General features: G+C 41.1%; 12 non-coding genes across 12 annotated transcripts; all 12 read left to right on the forward strand.

Moving 5' to 3' along the window:
* Positions 1-7,490: 7,490 nt before the first annotated feature.
* Positions 7,491-7,563, forward strand: Trnaa-agc. The gene has a single exon. It is a non-coding gene; the product is annotated as a tRNA-Ala (tRNA).
* Positions 7,564-8,037: 474 nt separating this feature from the next.
* On the forward strand, positions 8,038-8,110 carry Trnaa-agc. Its single transcript has one exon. It is a non-coding gene; the product is annotated as a tRNA-Ala (tRNA).
* A 578-nt stretch (positions 8,111-8,688) lies between these two features.
* Trnaa-agc lies at positions 8,689-8,761 on the forward strand. Its single transcript has one exon. It is a non-coding gene; the product is annotated as a tRNA-Ala (tRNA).
* Positions 8,762-9,364: 603 nt separating this feature from the next.
* On the forward strand, positions 9,365-9,437 carry Trnaa-agc. Its single transcript has one exon. It is a non-coding gene; the product is annotated as a tRNA-Ala (tRNA).
* Positions 9,438-9,911: 474 nt separating this feature from the next.
* On the forward strand, positions 9,912-9,984 carry Trnaa-agc. Its single transcript has one exon. It is a non-coding gene; the product is annotated as a tRNA-Ala (tRNA).
* A 322-nt stretch (positions 9,985-10,306) lies between these two features.
* Positions 10,307-10,379, forward strand: Trnaa-agc. Its single transcript has one exon. It is a non-coding gene; the product is annotated as a tRNA-Ala (tRNA).
* Positions 10,380-10,562: 183 nt separating this feature from the next.
* Positions 10,563-10,635, forward strand: Trnaa-agc. The gene has a single exon. It is a non-coding gene; the product is annotated as a tRNA-Ala (tRNA).
* A 1,742-nt stretch (positions 10,636-12,377) lies between these two features.
* On the forward strand, positions 12,378-12,450 carry Trnaa-agc. The gene has a single exon. It is a non-coding gene; the product is annotated as a tRNA-Ala (tRNA).
* Positions 12,451-13,981: 1,531 nt separating this feature from the next.
* On the forward strand, positions 13,982-14,054 carry Trnaa-agc. Its single transcript has one exon. It is a non-coding gene; the product is annotated as a tRNA-Ala (tRNA).
* A 442-nt stretch (positions 14,055-14,496) lies between these two features.
* Positions 14,497-14,569, forward strand: Trnaa-agc. Its single transcript has one exon. It is a non-coding gene; the product is annotated as a tRNA-Ala (tRNA).
* Positions 14,570-15,140: 571 nt separating this feature from the next.
* On the forward strand, positions 15,141-15,213 carry Trnaa-agc. The gene has a single exon. It is a non-coding gene; the product is annotated as a tRNA-Ala (tRNA).
* A 221-nt stretch (positions 15,214-15,434) lies between these two features.
* Positions 15,435-15,507, forward strand: Trnaa-agc. The gene has a single exon. It is a non-coding gene; the product is annotated as a tRNA-Ala (tRNA).
* Positions 15,508-17,731: the final 2,224 nt, after the last annotated feature.

Below are 17,731 nucleotides of genomic sequence, written 5' to 3' on the forward strand. Positions count from 1 at the left end.
TTTTTTTATATCGTGGTGACGATAAAAATGGTTATGAGTGGTTGTTGAGAATAAAGCAAGTAAAACCTTTGAATAAAATGTAGTCACTTGCCGGGGGCGTAGATCAAGTGGTAGAGCGCTCGCTTAGCCTGTGAGAGTTACTGGTATCGATACCCGACGCTTTCAAATCTTACTTTGTTATGTCTTGATGATGATAAAAATTGTTGTGAGTGATTTTTAAGTATAAAAAACGTGAAATTTCTGAATGAAATGTTTTTACTTGCAGGGTACCGGTGCCGATACGATAAAAATTGTTGAGAGGTTGTTGAGAATAAAACACGTGAAACCTTTGAATAAAATGGCGTTATTTGCCGGGACGTAGCTCAAGTGGTAGAGCGCTCGTTTAGCGTGTGGGAGGTACCGTGATACATAATTGGCGCTTTCAAAACTTAGTTTATTATGTCTTGATGACGAAAAAAATTGTTGCATGTGATTATTATGTATGAAATACGTGGAATTTTTGAATGCAATGGATTCACTTGCAGAGTACCGCGGTCGATACTCGGCGCTTCCAAATCTTACTATTTTGTCTTGGTAACAAGAAAAATTGTTGAGAGTGGTTGTCAAAAATAAAACAATGACATACGTTGGGGGCGTAGCTCAAGTGGTAGAGCGCTCGCTTAGCATGGGAGAGGTACCGAGATCGATACCCGGCGCTTCCAAATCTTACTATTTTATATCTTGGTGACGATAAAAATTGTTGTGAGAGATTGTTGAGTATGAAGCACGTGAAACCTTGATTGCTTAGCATGTGAGAGGAACCAGGATCGATACGCGGTGCTTCCAAATCTAATTTTTTTATATCGTGGTGACGATAAGAATGGTTATGAGTGGTTGTTGAGAAAAAACAAGTAAAACTTTTGAATAAAATGTAGTCACTTGCCGGGGCGTAGATCAAGTGGTAGGGCGCTCGCTTAGCATGTGAGAGTTACTGGTATCGATACCCGACGCTTTCAAATCTACTTTGTTATGTCTTGATGATGATAAAAATTGTTGTGAGTGATTTTTAAGTATAAGATACGTGAAATTTCTGAATGAAATGTCGTCATTTGCAGGGTACCGGTACCGATACGATAAAATTGTTGAGAGGTTGTTGAGAATAAACACGTGAAACCTTTGAATAAAATGGCGTTATTTGCCGGGGACGTAGCTCAAGTGGTAGAGCGCTCGTTTAGCGTGTGGGAGGTACCGTGATACATAATTGGCGCTTTCAAAACTTAGTTTATTATGTCTTGATGACAAAAAAAATTGTTGCAAGTGATTATTAAGTATAAATACGTGGAATTTTTTGAATGCAATGGATTCACTTGCAAGTAACCACCGCGGTCGATACTCTCGGCGCTTCCAAATCTTAGCATGTGAGAGGTCCGGGATCGATACCCGGCGCTTCCAAATCTTAGAATTTTATGTCTAGTGACGATAAAATTGTTGTGAATGATTGTTGAGTATAAAACCGTGAAACCTTTAAACAAAATTGCGTTATTTGCCGGGAACGTAGATCAAGTGGTAGAGCGCTCGCTTAGCATGTTAAGAGTTACTGGTATCGATACCCGACGCTTTCAAATCTTACTTTGTTAGGTCTTGATGATGATAAAAATTGTTGTGAGTGATTTTTAAGTACAAAATACGTGAAATTTCTGAATGAAATGGCTTCACTTGTCAGGGTACTGGTGCCGATACGATAAAATTGTTTGAGTGGTTGTTGAGAATAAAACACGTGAAACCTTTGAATAAAATGGCGTTATTTGCCGGAGAAGTAGCTCAAGTGGTAGAGCGCTCGTTTAGCGTGAGGGAGGTACCGTGATTCATAACCGGCGCTTTCAAAACTTAGTTTAATATGTCTTGACTTGCTTCCAAATCTTACTATTTTATGTCTTGGTGATGATAAAAATTGTTGTGAGAGATTGTTGAGTATGAAGCACGCGAAACCTTGATTGCTTAGCATGTGAGAGGTACCAGGATCGACACGCGGTGCTTTCAAATCTATTTTTTTTATATCGTGGTGACGATAAAAATGGTTATGAGTGGTTGTTGAGAATAAAGCAAGTAAAACCTTTGAATAAAATGTAGTCACTTGCCGGGGGCGTAGATCAAGTGGTAGAGCGCTCGCTTAGCCTGTGAGAGTTACTGGTATCGATACCCGACGCTTTCAAATCTTACTTTGTTATGTCTTGATGATGATAAAAATTGTTGTGAGTGATTTTTAAGTATAAAAAACGTGAAATTTCTGAATGAAATGTTTTTACTTGCAGGGTACCGGTGCCGATACGATAAAAATTGTTGAGAGGTTGTTGAGAATAAAACACGTGAAACCTTTGAATAAAATGGCGTTATTTGGTTCCTGTTGATTGAGACAGAGTTTCTTGGAGATAAGATCAAATCCGACCATGCGAAGTACACGGCGGTATTGCGTGCTCTGGACAGGTCCACTTTACACCTGGTAAGCGATGTGTTGCGAAATCCGCCAACCGAAAATAAATACAACACGTTGAAGAGCATAATCCTAGACCGAGTATCCGAGTCGAGGTCAAAGCAAGTAGACAAATTGTTAACAAACGTTGTCCTAGGTGACAAAAAGCCATCCCAGCTACTACGGAAATGATTGACCTGGCTCGGAGTGAAATCTCGGAGGATATCATCCATAAACTTTGGTTGGACAGACTCCCACAACACATCCGGCCTCTACTGCTTGTATCGAAAAACATTGGGCTACAAGCCATTGGCGAGATGGCAGACAGGCTTGTAGATCTTGTGGACTGCCATCATCGGTGATGGCCACAGCGAGCAGAGCACCTGAACCAAGAAGTGACCGCACCCAAGAAATTCTGCTTGCCATGATGCAGAAACTAAATGCCTTGACGACAGAAGTGGAGAATTTAAAACATAGCAGAGAACATGACGAGAGAAGCAGGACCAGAAGTCACTCCAGGCACAGGAGAGGAAGATCAAAGACGCCGTCCAAATCACAGCTATGCTTTTACCATAGCAGGTTTGGAGAGAAGGCTACCAAATGCATAGAACCCTGTTTGGTTAAGACTCTCCTGAAGCCGGAAAACTAAAGTCACCATCAACACCAGGAGCAAGTAATGATGGTGATATTAATTCTATCTGTCCAGAGCTCCGACTATGTGTGACAGACAGAAAAACACGGATAAATTTTCTTATAGACTCTGGCTCCGTTCTCTCGATTCTTCCAGCTAGCAAGTTTGCAACCGGTCGTGCCAAGGAAGAGATTGTTCTGTATGCAGCCAATTCCAGCCGAATATCCACCTATGGAAAGCGGACTCTCGAGCTGGACCTTTCGCTGCGCAGACCCTTCACTTGGCAATTCACAGTAGCAGATGTGGCAACAGCCATAATCGGTGCAGACTTGCTAAGCTACTACAATCTACTAATAGACCTGAAAGGCAAAAGACTAATTGATTCAACGACAGGCTTAGCCTCTGATGGCAAAGTGCTGAAGACCCAGAACATTAACATTTCCACAATTAACCCACACCAACCTTTCAGGAGCTTACTAAACAAATATATAACAATCACTAGAACGCCACAGAGACTAACAATTAAACCATCTCCTTTCGCACACAGGATTACCACAACAGGTCCACCAGTTGCTGCCCGGTTCAGGAAGATTTTTGGCGAAAAAGCATCAGCTGCAAAAGCCGAGATACAAAATCTCCTGAACAGGGGCATTTTGAGACCTTCAAGCAGTCCGTGGGCAAGTCCAATACATATGGTATCAAAAAAGGATGGATCTTATAGACTCTGTGGTGACTATAGAAAACTTAATTCAAGCACGCAACCAGACAAATATCCTCCTCCACTAATCAGTGATGTTTTTACAAACCTGCACAATAAAACAATTTTTTCAACAATAGATCTTGCAAAAGCGTATCATCAGGTGCCGATGCATGAAGAGGACATACAGAAGACTGCCATCATAACTCCATGGGGGTTATATGCCTTTTGGACTGAAGAATGCCACTCAGACATTCCAGCGCTACATAAACCACATATTCCAAGACATTGACTTTGTGTTTATATATGTGGATGATATTCTGGTTATGTCTGAGAACATGGAGCAACACCATCGCCACCTGCAGATAGTTTTTGAGCGTTTGCAAGAACATTCTCTAACCATCAACACCAACAAATGCGTCCTAGGCAAGTCCCAAATAGATTTTCTGGGTTACAAGCTCAGTGAGAAAGGCTATTCTCCAGCTACAGACCGGGTGGACAAGATTTTGAACTTCCCACAGCCAACAACGGTTCTGGAACTGCGTAGGTTTCTGGGAATGCTGAATTATTACAGGAAATCAGTCCCAAAAGCAGCCAAACTGCAAGCACCGCTGAACAGTTACCTACGTAGTTCAGTCAAGAAGGATAAAACCCCTATCACTTGGAACCCAGAATCTCTGCAAGCATTTGAGGATGTAAAGAGTGCTCTTGCAAACGCCGCTTTACTTCATTATCCAGCTGCTGCAACAAATATATGTTTGGTAACAGATGCGTCAACAACAGCCATTGGAGCCACTCTGGAGCAGGAAGAAAATGGTGCATGGCACCCTATAGGTTTCTACTCCAGAAAGCTCACATCCACGGAACAGAGGTATTCAACATATGATCGCGAGCTTCTAGGCATCTTTGCGGCCATAAAATATTTTGAATACCTGCTGGAAGGGAGACACTTCATTATCAAGACAGACCACAAACCCATCACATATGCATTTCAGCAGAGGGCTGAAAAGGCGTCGGACAGACAGCGTAGACAATTGGAATACATATCCCAGTTCTCTACTGAAATTTTGTATGTGAAAGGTGAAGAAAATGTAGTGGCAGATACATTATCAAGAATAAACACCATTGAAATGCCTACCAGACTGTCAGCTGAACAAATATGTATAGAGCAAAGCTTGGATCCAGAAATGCAGGAGCTGCTTGGTGGAGAAACTTCTCTCAAACTACACAAATTAACATTGGATGGTTTTCCGATCTACTGTATAATTGAGTCAAACTTTGTTAAACCTTATCTCCCACAGAGCCTCCGCAAAACTGCATTCGACGTAGTCCATGGTATTTCTCATCCAAGCATCAGGACCACATCCAGGGAGGTACGCAGCCGGTATGTTTGGCCTGGAATTGGAAAGGATGTTGCTACTTGGACTCGTCAATGCATATCCTGTCAAAAGTCCAAAATCCATAAACATAATCATTTCAATCCTTTGCACATCCCTATTCCTGATGAAAGATTCTCTCATATTCATATTGACATAATTTCCTTACCCAATACTAATGGTTTTCCTTACTGCTTAACAATTATTGACAGATTTACAAGATGGCCGGAAGCCATTCCACTGAGAGACATCACAGCTGAGACAGTCACGCAAGCATTGTTTACGTGCTGGATTTCCAGATTTGGTACACCAACTACAATAACATCAGACCAAGGCACGCAGTTTGAGTCATCTCTCTTCAAGTCCTTGGCACAGGCAGTTGGTGCAAGGAAAGCACGTACGACAGCATACCACCCTCAAGCAAATGGATTGGTAGAACGTTGGCACAGAACCCTAAAAGCTGCACTGATGTGTTCTTCTGAACCGTGGATCAAGACACTACCCTACGCACTACTTGGTCTACGGAATTCATTCAAAGAAGACATCAAGACATCAGCAGCAGAGATGGTTTACGGAACCACATTGAGACTTCCAGGTGATTTTTTCAATACATCTAATAACTCACAGAATCCACAGGTCTTTCTAGAGAATCATCGCCGAATCATGTGTGCATTGAAACCAACTCCAACAGCCCACCACAACAAATCCAAGATTTTCATTTTGAAAGATATGGGCACATGCACACATGTATTCCTCAGAGCAGATCATGTACGAAAGCCCTTGGAACCACCTTACAGAGGACCCTATGAAATACTTGAGCGAGTTTCTGATAGGATTTACAAACTTCGCATTAATGGGGCCGCAAAGAACTTCGCTGTTGAAAGGCTAAAACCAGCATATATAAATAAAACAGATGCAGATTACGAATCACTTTCTCAACCACTTCATAGACATCCCTGGGAGTCATCAAAGGAACCTACAAAGAAAACAATCAAAAAGAAAGTTGCGTTCAATATTTGACAACACACATTTAACCTTATTTCTATTCTGACAGATAGCTAACCTTCATCTTGGGGGGAATGATATGGCGTCTCCCTACACCTAGCGGCGAGAGTAACAACCAGAAACGCCAATACCAACTTCATAGACACGTTGCGTGTGAAGAACGTCGCAAACTGTCAAGTTGGCGACGGCGCATCATGCAACACTGGCGTGGGCTCGAGACATGCGAAACAATGCAATCTCATTCTCGTGTGCATCAAGCTTGGAAGAGTGAAAATAAAACCTAACCTAAATACACTTTATATCAGTGAGATGCTTTATACTTGTTTTGTTATTATAAATTAAACTTATATACACGTTATTCAGTTCTTTTAATTATAAATATAAATTATATATAGACCCAACATCTATAGCGCTTTCAAAACTTAGTTTATTATGTCTTGATGACAAAAAAAATTATTGCAAGTGATTATTAAGTATGAAATACGTGGAATTTTTGAATGCAATGGATTCACTTGCAGAGTACCGCGGTCGATACTCGGCGCTTCCATATCTTAGCATGTGAGAGGTACCGGGATCGATACCCGGCGCTTCCAAATCTTAGAATTTTATGTCTAGGTGACGATAAAAATTGTTGTGAGTGGTTGTTGAGAATAAAATACGTAAAACCTTTGAATAAAATGTAGTCACTTGCCGGGGCGTAGATCAAGTGGTAGAGCGCTCGCTTAGCATGTGGGAGTTACTGGTATCGATACCCGACGCTTTCAAATCTTACTTTGTTATGTCTTGATGATGATAAAAATTGTTGTGAGTTATTTTTAAGTATAAAATACGTGAAATTTCTGAATGAAATGTCTTCACTTGCAGGGTACTTGTGCCGATACGATAAAAATTGTTGAGTGGTTGTTGAGAATAAAACACGTGAAACCTTTGAATAAAATGGCGTTATTCGCCGGGGACGTAGCTCAAGTAGTAGAGCGCTCGTTTAGCGCGTGGGAGGTACCGTGATACATAATTGGCGCTTTCAAAACTTAGTTTATTATGTCTTGATGACATGAACGGCGCTTCCAAATCTTAGAATTTCATGTCTAGGTGACGATAAAAATTGTTATGAATGATTGTTGAGTATAAAACACGTAAAATCTTTAAATGAAATTGTGTTATTTGCCGGGGACGTAGATCTAGTGGTAGAGCGCTCGAAATTTTTGAATGCAATGGATTCACTTGCAGAGTACCGGGGGTCGATACTCGGCGCTTCTAAATCTTACTATTTTGTCTTGGTAACAATAAAAATTGTTGAGAGTGGTTGTTGAAAAGAAACCAATAAAATACGTTGGGGGCGTAGCTCAAGTGGTAGAGCGCTCGCTTAGCATGTGAGAGGTGCCGGGATCGATACCCGGCGCTTCCAAATCTTACTATTTTATGTCTTGGTGACGATAAAAATTGTTGTGAGAGATTGTTGAGTATGAAGCAAATGAAACCTTGATTGCTTAGCATGTGAGAGGTACCAAGATCGATACTCGGCGCTTCCAAATCTTACTATTTTATGTCTTGGTGACGATAAAACTTGTTGTGAGAGATTGTTGAGTATAAAGCATGTGAAACCTTGAATGCTTAGCATGTGAGAGGTACCAGGATCGATATGCGGTGCTTCCAAATCTAACTTTCTTACATCGTGGTGACGATAAAAATTGCTGTGAGTGGTTGTTGAGAATAAAACACGTAAAACCTTTGAATAAAATGGTGTCGCTTGACGGGGGCGTAGTTCAAGTGGTAGAGCGCTCGCTTAGCGTGTGGGAGGTACCGGGATAGATATCCGGCGTTTGTGTGGTTGTTGAGAATAAAACACGTGAAACCTTTGAATAAAATGGTGTCGCTTGACGGGGGCGTAGCTCAAGTGGTAGAGCGCTCGCTTAGCATGTGAGAGGTACCGGGATCGATACCCGGCGCTTCCAAATCTTACTATTTTATGTCTTGGTGATGATAAAAATTGTTGTGAGAGATTGTTGAGTATGAAGCACGCGAAACCTTGATTGCTTAGCATGTGAGAGGTACCTATTTTTTTTATTTCGTGGTGACGATAAAAATGGTTATGAGTGGTTGTTGAGAATAAAGCAAGTAAAACCTTTGAATAAAATGTAATCACTTGCCGGGGGCGTAGATCAAGTGGTAGAGCGCTCGCTTAGCATGTGAGAGTTCCTGGTATCGATACCCGACGCTTTCATATCTTACTTTAATAAAACATGTGAAACATTTGAATAAAATGTTGTCGCATGACGGGGGCGTAGCTCAAGTGGTGGAGCGCTTGCTTAGCATGTGAGAGGTACCGGGATCGATACCCGGCGCTTCCAAGTCTTACTATTCTATGTCTTGGTGATAATAAAAATTGTTGTGAGAGATTGTTTTTGAATGCAATGGATTCACTTGCAGAGTACCGCGGTCGATACTCGTCGCTTCCAAATCTTACTATTTTGTCTTGGTAACAAGAAAAATTGTTGAGAGTGGTTGTCGATCATAAAACAATGACATACGTGGGGGCGTAGCTCAAGTGGTAGAGCGCTCGCTTAGCATGGGAGAGGTACCGGGATCGATACCCGGCGCTTCTAAATCTTACTATTTTATATCTTGGTGACGATAAAAATTGTTGTGAGAGATTGTTGAGTATGAAGCACGTGAAACCTTGATTGATTAGCATGTGAGAGGAACCAGGATCGATACGCGGTGCTTCCAAATCTAATTTTTTTATATCGTGGTGACGATAAAAATTGTTGTGAGTGGTTGTTGAGAATAAAACACGTGAAACCTTTGAATAAAATGGCGTTATTCGCCGGGGACGTAGCTCAAGTAGTAGAGCGCTCGTTTAGCGCGTGGGAGGTACCGTGATACATAATTGGCGCTTTCAAAACTTAGTTTATTATGTCTTGATGACATAAACGGCGCTTCCAAATCTTAGAATTTCATGTCTAGGTGACGATAAAAATTGTTATGAATGATTGTTGAGTATAAAACACGTAAAATCTTCAAATGAAATTGTGTTATTTGCCGGGTACGTAGATCTAGTGGTAGAGCGCTCGAAATTTTTGAATGCAATGGATTCACTTGCAGAGTACCGGGGTCGATACTCGGCGCTTCTAAATCTTACTATTTTGTCTTGGTAACAATAAAAATTGTTGAGAGTGGTTGTTGAAAAGAAACCAATAACATACATTGGGGGCGTAGCTCAAGTGGTAGAGCGCTCGGTTAGCATGTGAGAGGTACCGGGATCGATACCCGGCGCTTCCAAATCTTACTATTTTATGTCTTAGTGACGATAAAAATTGTTGTGAGAGATTGTTGAGTATGAAGCAAATGAAACCTTGATTGCTTAGCATGTGAGAGGTACCGAGATCGATACTCGGCGCTTCCAAATCTTACTATTTTATGTCTTGGTGACGATAAAACTTGTTGTGAGAGATTGTTGAGTATAAAGCATGTGAAACCTTGAATGCTTAGCATGTGAGAGGTACCAGGATTGATATGCGGTGCTTCCAAATCTAACTTTCTTACATCGTGGTGACGATAAAAATTGTTGTGAGTAGTTGTTGAGAATAAAACACGTAAAACCTTTGAATAAAATGGTGTCGCTTGACGGGGGCGTAGCTCAAGTGGTAGAGCGCTCGCTTAGCGTGTGGGAGGTACCGGGATAGATATCCGGCGCTTGTGTGGTTGTTGAGAATAAAACACGTGAAACCTTTGAATAAAATGGTGTCGCTTGACGGGGGCGTAGCTCAAGTGGTAGAGCGCTCGCTTAGCATGTGAGAGGTGCCGGGATCGATACCCGGCGCTTCCAAATCTTACTATTTTATGTCTTGGTGATGATAAAAATTGTTGTTAGAGATTGTTGAGTATGAAGCACGCGAAACCTTGATTGCTTAGCATGTGAGAGGTACCTATTTTTTTATATCGTGGTGACGATAAAAATGGTTATGAGTGGTTGTTGAGAATAAAGCAAGTAAAACCTTTGAATAAAATGTAGTCACTTGCCGGGGGCGTAGATCAAGTGGTAGAGCGTTCGCTTAGCATGTGAGAGTTACTGGTATCGATACCCGACGCTTTCAAATCTTACTTTAATAAAACACGTGAAACCTTTGAATAAAATGGTGTCGCATGGCGGGGGCGTAGCTCAAGTGGTAGAGCGCTCGCTTAGCATGTGAGAGGTACCGGGATCGATACCCGGCGCTTCCAAATCTTACTATTTTATGTCTTGGTGATGATAAAAATTGTTGTGAGAGATTGTTTTTGAATGCAATGGATTCACTTGCAGAGTACCGCGGTCGATACTCGGCGCTTCCAAATCTTACTATTTTGTCTTGGTAACAAGAAAAATTGTTGAGAGTGGTTGTCGATCATAAAACAATGACATACGTTGGGGGCGTAGCTCAAGTGGTAGAGCGCTCGCTTAGCATGGGAGAGGTACCGGGATCGATACCCGGCGCTTCCAAATCTTACTATTTTATATCTTGGTGACGATAAAAATTGTTGTGAGAGATTGTTGAGTATGAAGCACGTGAAACCTTGATTGCTTAGCACGTGAAACCTTGATGTGAGTGAGCAGGATCGATACGCGGTGCTTCCAAATCTAATTTTTTTATATCGTGGTGACGATAAGAATGGTTATGAGTGGTTGTTGAGAATAAAACAAGTAAAACTTTTGAATAAAATGTAGTCACTTGCCGGGGGCGTAGATCAAGTGGTAGGGCGCTCGCTTAGCATGTGAGAGTTACTGGTATCGATACCCGACGCTTTCAAATCTTACTTTGTTATGTCTTGATGATGATAAAAATTGTTGTGAGTGATTTTTAAGTATAAGATACGTGAAATTTCTGAATGAAATGTCTTCATTTGCAGGGTACCGGTACCGATACGATAAAAATTGTTGAGAGGTTGTTGAGAATAAAACACGTGAAACCTTTGAATAAAATGGCGTTATTTGCCGGGGACGTAGCTCAAGTGGTAGAGCGCTCGTTTAGCGTGTGGGAGGTACCGTGATACATAATTGGCGCTTTCAAAACTTAGTTTATTATGTCTTGATGACAAAAAAAATTATTGCAAGTGATTATTAAGTATGAAATACGTGGAATTTTTTAAATGCAATGGATTCACTTGCAGAGTACCGCGGTCGATACTCGGCGCTTCCATATCTTAGCATGTGAGAGGTACCGGGATCGATACCCGGCGCTTCCAAATCTTAGAATTTTATGTCTAGGTGACGATAAAAATTGTTGTGAATGATTGTTGAGTATAAAACACGTGAAACCTTTGAACAAAATTGCGTTATTTGCCGGGAACGTAGATCAAGTGGTAGAGCGCTCGCTTAGCATGTTAGAGTTACTGGTATCGATACCCGACGCTTTCAAATCTTACTTTGTTATGTCTTGATGATGATAAAAATTGTTGTGAGTGATTTTTAAGTACAAAATACGTGAAATTTCTGAATGAAATGGCTTCACTTGCAGGGTACTGGTGCCGATACGATAAAAATTGTTGAGTGGTTGTTGAGAATAAAACACGTGAAACCTTTGAATAAAATGGCGTTATTTGCCGGAGAAGTAGCTCAAGTGGTAGAGCGCTCGTTTAGCGTGAGGGAGGTACCGTGATTCATAACCGGCGCTTTCAAAACTTAGTTTAATATGTCTTGATGACGAAAAAAATTGTTGCAAGCGATTATTAAGTATAAAATACGTGAAATTTTTGAATGCAATGGATTCACTTGCAGAGTACCGGGGTCGATACTCGGCGCTTCTAAATCTTACTATTTTGTCTTGGTAACAATAAAAATTGTTGAGAGTGGTTGTTGAAAAGAAACCAATAACATACGTTGGGGCGTAGCTTCCAAATCTTACTATTTTATGTCTTGGTGACGATAAAAATTGTTTTGAGAGATTGTTGAGTATGAAGCACGTGAAACCTTGATTGCCTTGAGTGTGAAGAACCGGGATCGATACCCGGCGCTTCCAAATCTTAGAATTTTATGTCTAGGTGACGATAAAAATTGTTGTGAATGATTGTTGAGTATAAAACACGTGAAACCTTTAAATAAAAATGCGTTATTTGCGCGGGACGTAGATCAAGTGGTAGAGCGCTCGCTTAGCGTGTGGGAGGTACCGGGATAGATTTCCGGCGCTTGTGTGGTTGTTGAGAATAAAACACGTGAAACCTTTGAATAAAATGGTGTCGCTTGACGGGGGCGTAGCTCAAGTGGTAGAGCGCTCGCTTAGCATGTGAGAGGTACCGGGATCGATACCCGGCGCTTCCAAATCTTACTATTTTATGTCTTGGTGACGATAAAAATTGTTGTGAGAGAGTGTTGAGTATGAAGCACGTGAAACCTTGATTGCTTAGCATGTGAGAGGTACCAGGATCGATACGCGGTGCTTCCAAATCTATTTTTTTTATATCGTGGTGACGATAAAAATGGTTATGAGTGGTTGTTGAGAATAAAGCAAGTAAAACCTTTGAATAAAATGTAGTCACTTGCCGGGGGCGTAGATCAAGTGGTAGAGCGCTCGCTCAGCATGTGAGAGTTACTGGTATCGATACCCGACGCTTTCAAATCTTATTTTGTTATGTCTTGATGATGATAAAAATTGTTGTGAGTGATTTTTAAGTATAAAAAACCTGAAATTTCTGAATGAAATGTCTTCACATGCAGGGTACCGGTGTCGATACGATAAAAATTGTTGAGAGGTTGTTGAGAATAAAACACGTGAAACCTTTGAATAAAATGACGTTATTTGCCGGGGACGTAGCTCAAGTGGTAGAGCGTTCGTTTAGCGTGTGGGAGGTACCGTGATACATAATTGGCGCTTTCAAAACTTAGTTTATAATGTCTTGATGACGAAAAAAATTGTTGCATGTGATTATTATGTATGAAATACGTGAATTTTTGAATGAAATGGATTCACTTGCAGAGTACCGCGGTCGATACTCGGCGCTTCCAAATCTTACTATTTTGTCTTGGTAACAAGAAAATTTGTTGAGTATGAAGCACGTGAAACCTTGATTGCTTAGCATGTGAGAGGTACCAGGATCGATACGCGGTGCTTCCAAATCTAATTTTTTTATATCGTGGTAACGATAAAAATTGTTGTGAGTGGTTGTTGAGAATAAAATACGTAAAACCTTTGAATAAAATGTAGTCACTTGCCGGGGCGTAGATCAAGTGGTAGAGCGCTCGCTTAGCATGTGGGAGTTACTGGTATCGATACCCGACGCTTTCAAATCTTACTTTGTTATGTCTTGATGATGATAAAAATTGTTGTGAGTTATTTTTAAGTATAAAATACGTGAAATTTCTGAATGAAATGTCTTCACTTGCAGGGTACTTGTGCCGATACGATAAAAATTGTTGAGTGGTTGTTGAGAATAAAACACGTGAAACCTTTGAATAAAATGGCGTTATTCGCCGGGGACGTAGCTCAAGTAGTAGAGCGCTCGTTTAGCGCGTGGGAGGTACCGTGATACATAATTGGCGCTTTCAAAACTTAGTTTATTATGTCTTGATGACATGAACGGCGCTTCCAAATCTTAGAATTTCATGTCTAGGTGACGATAAAAATTGTTATGAATGATTGTTGAGTATAAAACACGTAAAATCTTTAAATGAAATTGTGTTATTTGCCGGGGACGTAGATCTAGTGGTAGAGCGCTCGAAATTTTTGAATGCAATGGATTCACTTGCAGAGTACCGGGGTCGATACTCGGCGCATCTAAATCTTACTATTTTGTCTTGGTAACAATAAAAATTGTTGAGAGTGGTTGTTGAAAAGAAACCAATAAAATACGTTGGGGGCGTAGCTCAAGTGGTAGAGCGCTCGCTTAGCATGTGAGAGGTGCCGGGATCGATACCCGGCGCTTCCAAATCTTACTATTTTATGTCTTGGTGACGATAAAAATTGTTGTGAGAGATTGTTGAGTATGAAGCAAATGAAACCTTGATTGCTTAGCATGTGAGAGGTACCAAGATCGATACTCGGCGCTTCCAAATCTTACTATTTTAGAGATTGTTGAGTATAAAGCATGTGAAACCTTGAATGCTTAGCATGTGAGAGGTACAGGATCGATATGCGGTGCTTCCAAAATCTAACTTTCTACATCGTGGTGACGATAAAAATTGCTGTGAGTGGTTGTTGAGAAAAAACACGTAAAACCTTTGAATAAAATGGTGTCGCTTGACGGGGGCGTAGTTCAAGTGGTAGAGCGCTCGCTTAGCGTGTGGGAGTACCGGGATAGATATCCGGCGTTTGTGTGGGTGTTGAGAATAAAACACGTGAAACCTTTGAATAAAATGGTGTCGCTTGACGGGGGCGTAGCTCAAGTGGTAGAGCGCTCGCTTAGCATGTGAGAGGTACCGGGATCGATACCCGGCGCTTCCAAATCTTACTATTTTATGTCTTGGTGATGATAAAAATTGTTGTGAGAGATGGTGAGTATGAAGCACGCGAAACCTTGATTGCTTAGCATGTGAGAGGTACCTATTTTTTTTTCGTGGTGACAATAAAATGGTTATGAGTGGTTGTTGAGAATAAAGCAAGTAAAACCTTTGAATAAAATGTAATCACTTGCCGGGGCGTAGATCAAGTGGTAGAGCGCTCGCTTAGCATGTGAGAGTTCCTGGTATCGATACCCGACGCTTTCATATCTTACTTTAATAAAACATGTGAAAACCTTTGAATAAAATGTTGTCGCATGACGGGGGCGTAGCTCAAGTGGTGGAGCGCTCGCTAGCATGTGAGAGGTACCGGGATCGATACCCGGCGCTTCCAAGTCTTACTATTCTATGTCTTGGTGATAAGAAAAATTGTTGTGAGAGATTGTTTTGAATGCAATGGATTCACTTGCAGAGTACCGCGGTCGATACTCGGCGCTTCCAAATCTTACTATTTGTCTTGGTAACAAGAAAAAATTGTTGAGAGGGTTGTCGATCATAAAACAATGACATACGTGGGGGGCGTAGCTCAAGTGGTAGAGCGCTCGCTTAGCATGGGAGAGGTACCGGGATCGATACCCGGCGCTTCTAAATCTTACTATTTATATCTTGGTGACGATAAAAATTGTTGTGAGAGATTGTTGAGTATGAAGCACGTGAAACCTTGATTGATTAGCAGTGAGAGGAACCAGGATCGATACGCGGTGCTTCCAAATCTAATTTTTTTATATCGTGGTGACGATAAAAATTGTTGTGAGTGGTTGTTGAGAATAAAACACGTAAAACCTTTGAATAAAATGGTGTCGCTTGAAGGGGGCGTAGCTCAAGTGGTAGAGCGCTCGCTTAGCATGTGAGAGGTACTGGGATCGATACCCGGCGCTTCCAAATCTTACTATTTTATGTCTTGGTTATGATAAAAATCGTGTGAGAGATTGTTGAGTATGAAGCACGCGAAACCTTGATTGCTTAGCATGTGAGAGGTACCAGGATCGACACGCGGTGCTTTCAAATCTATTTTTTTTATATCGTGGTGACGATAAAAATGGTTATGAGTGGTTGTTGAGAATAAAGCAAGTAAAACCTTTGAATAAAATGTAGTCACTTGGCGGGGGCGTAGATCAAGTGGTAGAGCGCTCGCTTAGCATGTGAGAGTTACTGGTATCGATACCCGACGCTTTCAAATCTTACTTTGTTATGTCTTGATGATGATAAAAATTGTTGTGAGTGATTTTTAAGTATAAGATACGTGAAATTTCTGAATGAAATGTCTTCATTTGCAGGGTACCGGTACCGATACGATGAAAATTGTTGAGAGGTTTTTGAGAATAAAACACGTGAAACCTTTGAATAAAATGGCGTTATTTGCCGGGGACGTAGCTCAAGTGGTAGAGCGCTCGTTTAGCGACATAATAATTGGCGCTTTCAAAACTTAGTTCATTATGTCTTGATGACGAAAAAAATTGTTGCAAGTGATTATTAAGTATGAAATACGTGGAATTTTTGAATGCAATGGATTCACTTGCGGAGTACCGCGGTCGATACTCGGCGCTTCCAAATCTTACTATTTTGGTCTTGGTAACAAGAAAAATTGTTTAGAGTGGTTGTGAAAATAAAACAATAAAATACGTTGGGGGCGTAGCTCAAGTGGTAGAGCGTTGCTCAGCATGTGAGAGGTACGGGATCGATACCCGGCGCTTCCAAATCTTAGATTTTATGTCTAGGTGACGATAAATATTGTTGTGAATGATTGTTGAGTATAAACACGTGAACCTTCGAACAAAATTGCGTTATTTGCCGGGAACGTAGATCAAGTGGTAGAGCGCTCGCTTAGGTGTGGGAGGTACCGGGATGGATACCCGGCGCTTGGTGGTTGTTGAGAATAAAACACGTGAAACCTTTGAATAAAATGGTGTCGCATGACGGGGGCGTAGCTCAAGTGGTAGAGCGCTCGCTTGCATGTGAGAGGTACCGGGATCGATACCCGGCGCTTCCAAATCTTACTATTTTATGTTTGGTGATGATAAAAATTGTTGTGAGAGATTGTTGAGTATGAAGCACGCGAAACCTTGATTGCTTAGCATGTGAGAGGTACCAGGATCGACACGCGGTGCTTTCAAATCTATTTTTTTTATATCGTGGTGACGATAAAAATGGTTATGAGTGGTTGTTGAGAATAAAGCAAGTAAAACCTTTGAATAAAACGTAGTCATTTGCGGGGGGCGTAGATCAAGTGGTAGAGCGCTCGCTTAGCATGTGAGAGTTACTGGTATCGATACCCGACGCTTTCAAATCTTACTTTGTTATGTCTTGATGATGATAAAAATTATTGTGGGTGATTTTTAAGTATAAGATACGTATAATTTCTGAATGAAATGTCTTCATTTGCAGGGTACCGGTACCGATATGATAAAAATTGTTGAGAGGTTGTTGAGAATAAAACACGTGAAACCTTTGAATAAAATGGCGTTATTTGCCGGGGACGTAGCTCAAGTGGTAGAGCGCTCGTTTAGCGTGTGGGAGGTACCGTGATACATAATTGGCGCTTTCAAAACTTAGTTTATTATGTCTTGATGACGAAAAAAATTGTTGCAAGTGATTATTAAGTATGAAATACATGGAATTTTTGAATGCAATGGATTCACTTGCAGAGTACCGCGGTCGATACTCGGCGCTTCCAAATCTTAGCATGTGAGAGGTACCGGGATCGATACCCGGCGCTTCCAAATCTTAGAATTTTATGTCTAGGTGACGATAAAAATTGTTGTGAATGATTGTTGAGTATAAAACACGTGAAACCTTTGAACAAAATTGCGTTATTTGCCGGGAACGTAGATCAAGTGGTAGAGCGCTCGCTTAGCATGTTAGAGTACTGGATCAATACCCGACGCTTTCAAATCTTACTTTGTTATGTCTGATGATGATAAAATTGTTGTGAGTGATTTTTAAGTACAAATAACGTGAATTTCTGAATGAAATGGCTTCACTTGCAGGGTACTGGTGCCGGTACGATAAAAATTGTTGAGTGGTTGTTGAGAATAAAACACGTGAAACCTTTGAATAAAATGGCGTTATTTGCCGGAGAAGTAGCTCAAGTGGTAGAGCGCTCGTT

Source organism: Ctenocephalides felis, unplaced genomic scaffold, assembly GCF_003426905.1.
Source record: "Ctenocephalides felis isolate EL2017-DRISC unplaced genomic scaffold, ASM342690v1 CF-g0.4_SCAFFOLD_01492, whole genome shotgun sequence".
Classification (NCBI taxonomy): Eukaryota; Metazoa; Arthropoda; class Insecta; order Siphonaptera; family Pulicidae; genus Ctenocephalides; species Ctenocephalides felis.